Raw genomic sequence first — 5,092 nt, forward strand, 5'->3', positions numbered from 1 at the left:
ATGAAAGTACACGCTTGATTTGTAGATATCTCTTCGTAGATAACAACAGATAATAGCATTTGAGCTCTTCTGCAATAGTAGGTTGAATCTATGGATTGTCAAGTCTGTGGCTAGCTCTGGCTAGTGGAGCTTAAGATGCATGCCATTTTACTATAGACTGTTTAAAGCTTTGTAGTTATTTGATTTTTAAGGTGTACCTCTTTGCATCCAATGTACAATGCTGCAGGTTTTCAGTTTTGTTTAATTTGTTTGCTTTGCTTTGATGCAAGTAAATTGTAATTTATAATTAGATCACTCGCGACTTTAAAAATTTGCCAAAAATCACCAGTTCAAATTGAACATCCTTAAATTTGTTACATCCAGAGTACTTGGAGCACTGACTTATCATATGTATGCAGCCTATGGAGGATTTTCTTTGTTAACCTAGGTTTTAATTTAGGATGTCTTGAAGCATGCAACATAAGTGGTTCTGAGCACTTCTATAATCTTCATTTACAATCAAAATGGCAAACAAAAGTTGGCAAGTATTGCAAGAGTCTAATTATTTTTATTATTTCTTTTGTGAGATTCTGGCGTTGTATTGTTTTTATTTTTATCTAATAGCCATTTTATTCTAATTCATTGGTGCTCATTTTTCATGGGCCTTAGATGTTACCAAGAATATAGATGTCCTATTGCTATTAATAAAGTCTTCATGCCTTCACAGAAATTTGTGCATTTACGGAACTTCCTGGTAATCCATATCCCAAAGCTCCCAGAATTGCCCTAATGGAGTATACATGGCAAACATCCAAAAGGAATCCCTTCAGCAAACAAATATAAAAGGATAAGTCAAAGTCTTCCAGGCTTGAGTAAGAGACAAGCCCAAAGTTCTCTAATTGCCAGACCGAGTACCACTTTGAGGAAAGCCAGAATTGCCGAAAAAACACCTTCAAAATCCAAAGTTGAGAATGCAAAACAGCCCACAGAAGCAGACTAACAAAAATCAAAAGGATATGATACCCAAACTCCCATCTACAAGCCTAAACATAAAGATATGATAGGTCACTAGGTTAGACTTAGGAATATACATTATTAAATAATTGTTTTTTTGGCTGATGTGTTCTAACTTTTTCTCCATGATAATGCAGAACAAATTATAAGGAACCACGAGGTTCCTATAATGTGGTCACCAAATAGAATTGCAGGTTTTAACTTTTATGGCACTGTTGGAGTTTGCATAGCAATAAAGAGTGAGAAAGATTTGTTTTCATGTGGCATACCAGATTTTGATAGTGTACTAAATCCCCATGGATATGTACTACCTTTCAATGAAGGTTATATAAAGGCAATGTCTATGAGTGTACCAGATGCCCTTGTGTACTTTCCACAAGCTTTCAGTTTTCATATGTACCCAACACATACATTGAAGCAGGGACTTATTAGTCAAAGGAATTGGGACTACATGGTGCCTCCAGGAAGCAGTCTTCAGAATCTACCTTTTAAACTGCAACCTCAAGGAAATGCCCCTGAACTGCAACTACCTTTCAAACTGCATCCTCAAGGTAATGCCCAAGAACTTCAACTCCAAGATTTTCAGTACTTCATTGTGATTGATTTTGAGGCAACTTGTGACGTGGGTACACGTCTTAGTCCACAAGAGATTGTGTTTTTTTTTATTTATCTCATATCTGGTTCTTATTTGTGGCGATTTCCTTTCCATTTATGCAGATTATGAACAATGGAAAAGAGGGGTCATGGCCTCCATTTCCATCCACTTCTTTTCATGATCATTCCAAGATGGAGAAAAAGGAATGTTTTGATAATTGCGAGATCCATTACCGTTTCGTCTCAAACGATCTTCAGACATTCTCAATGTAAGAGAATACTTATCGTTATACTTGAAGAAGTGTATTGAATGACCACTGACCCAGGACTGACGAGGATATGACAAAGATGAAATGTAGGTGTTATATATAATGTGCTAAAAGGGAACTACCGAAGATGAAATATAAGTGTTATATATAATATGCTAAAAGGGAACTACCGTTGTTAAATCGCTTTCATTATATAGAATATATGTTTATCCAACTCGATTTGCAGTTTTCTAAATCGTCAACATTTAAAATTTCATCTTTTTGTGCTTATCACTTCAAATCCTGATTTTAGATTGGAATTCATCCATGGTTCTCAGCTAAGACCAATCAAATTATCAAGGAAATTAATCCTCTAATCTTACTATAATAGAGATCAAATTTTGTTACTTTTACGAGGTGCCCTAAAGATTTGTTGCAAACGCTGGTCATAATAGGGCTCGCATAGTGTTGGTATTCTAGCCTTTTGAATTCTTATTGTACATCATAGATGTATTTCATGTCAAATATAATAAATCTCAGGAGCCACTAACTACTGACAGACATTCGTTTTGAAGTAATAATGTTACTGTTATGAAATATCTTCTTAAAGTTGCTCCAGAATTTTGTGCCATGCGTACTTTTTTCAATAAACAGTTGGGAAATCCCATGAAGATGAGACAACTCAGGTAGCAAGATGCGTGCTTGGAAACAAAAGAAATAAATTTAAAACGTGGTTGGGAGAGCTCAAGAAACTATGTTATCACAAATAGGTTAATACCCATACTATAAAAGGAGATTGAAATTAAATGCAAGGTGCACACAGAATATTAAATGATAGTACCATGTTTAGATCATCTTCTGTATTTTTGCATTTTTTGAACAGATTCAAATGGACATGAAGTTTGTCGGGGTAAAAATCCAAAAAAAGTGGCCCAAATTCTAGTGATAAGGAGGGGCAGCAACGCAGGTAATTTCCACTGCAACTTGATTCCATATTTTTACAAGTTCTTAACATAAATGGTAATTTTTTATTAAATGGCTGTTCACAAGTCAACATCTCTTTCTACCTGTTGTAGAGATTCTTTAACTTTAATTGACCTGTTATTATAGTTAGAAGGTTATTTGTCAAATTTCATATCATAGCTATTTAAGTCTTGTCACAACCTATTGCTTATTTCCCATTTCATATCTATGATATCTTTGTCTTATTGCCGCCTTATTATATGTAATGGTTTTTTCTTCAACGAAAATGGGCACAAAGTTTCTTTAGCCAAAATTTAAGGTTCTTTCACATGCCACACCCTCATTATTTGAGTATCCTTATCCTACAACACCTCCAAAAAAAATTTCTACAATAAAAATGCCAATGGTTGTTTTGTATCTATTAGCAAAGGCTAATGTGAGAACAAAGAAAGAAAAAAATCAGAAAATTGCTATGGATGAGGGAAAGATTTTTGGTGAAGAAGGACCAATGAAAGGCCCAAAATCTAGTGATAAGGAGGGGGAAGCAATGCATGTAATTTCCACCTACAACTTGATTCCGTACTTTTACAAGTTCTTAACGTAAATAGGATATTTTTATTAAATGGAAGTTCATAAGTCAACATCTATTTCTAGATTTTGTAGAGCTACTTTTCCATTCATTGAACTGTTATTATGATTAGAAGTTTATTTGTCAAATTTAGTATCATAGCTATTTTAGTCTTGTCGCCAATTATTGGTTATTTCCCATTTCATTTCTATCATATCTTTGTCTTATTGTCACCTTATTATATGTAATGGTTTTTTCTTCAGTGAAAATGGGCACAAACGTTCTGTATAGAATATTATAGTTGAGATCTAGGAATGGAGTGTATCACACCATTGTTGTTCATGGTCATGGTTGTATTCAGAAAATCAGGGTCAATTTAACATTGTTATTTGAAGTTTATTTCTCCATTTTATGATCTTGGGCTTCTTCTTAATTTTTCCATCTACATAACCCACTCTTCCTCTATGCTTATTCAGGTTAATTTAATTTTTGCAAGTGGATATTGCATCTTCAGTAGCCATTTTGTGAAATTATCTCAAATGTACCTTCAACATTATTATTTGTGTACTCATAGGTGATCAAAAGCCTATTTTCTAAACCTTTATATTGTTATTTTTCATGGTAATAAATGTTGACTAAATGATCTTGAACATTGTAAATATATCATTTGTGAAACATTATAATGTTGTTGATTTTACAAGACACATCAAGCTACTAGTTCATTTTCTATTGGCTTGCCTTACGGCATTTTCTTTGCAACATTAGGTGCAAATGCTAGTAATATTTCATTTAAAAAAAGATCGTGATAACAATTTAATAAAATTATAATATTTTATTAAAAAAAGAAAATGCAAGTTTTATTGAAATAATGTTAATAATTTAATAAAATTATGTAATTATAGATATTTTCAAAGAATATAATTTAAGTTATTACAGAGTTTTGATTCCCATCCAAAAAAATAGAGTAAACTTTTTAAAATATAAAATAATATTTTAAAATTCTAAATATTATTTAAATAATCAATTAATCATAATCAATCTAATAAAGTAGAAAGTAATCTAATAAAGTAAAAAGTATATTGGAATGATTTGTAGCTTAAATATTATTTAGGTAAGCTAATTGAACCAAATTTATTCAACTTATTAATTTAGTTTATATATATATATATATATATATATAATTTTTTAAATTTAATTCTAAAATATATAAAAAAAAAATTAATTTTAATTTTAGTTATATAAATAATTTATACCAATAACTAATTTCCATTATCATGAAAAAAAAATTAAAATAAAATTTATAAATATAAACTTATAAATAAAGACCAACGAAAAAATTAAAATCAATAAATGATATTTAAAATAATAATAATAAAAAACTCTAAAAAAATAATACTTAAAAAAACTTAAAATATACGCATAAAAAATTATTCATAAATTAAATTATATAATAATATTTTTAATTACAAAAATTCAATTTAATAATTATAAACATTGAAACGAGATGGCGAGTGAATGAAATAACAAAGCAACTGGGCTCTTGCAGAGCAGGGACGTCTTCCTGGAATAACGGGTCGGTGGAAGGAGTAGCTCTTAAAATAATAATAATAAAAAACTCTAAAAAAATAATACTTAAAAAAACTTAAAATATACGCATAAAAAATTATTCATAAATTAAATTATATAATAATATTTTTAATTACAAAAATTCAATTTAATAATTATA

This window comes from Pinus tabuliformis, chromosome 8 (genome assembly GCF_031772625.1).
Source record: "Pinus tabuliformis cultivar Carrire ecotype Pingquan chromosome 8, CPIR1, whole genome shotgun sequence".
Lineage (NCBI taxonomy): Eukaryota > Viridiplantae > Streptophyta > Pinopsida > Pinales > Pinaceae > Pinus > Pinus tabuliformis.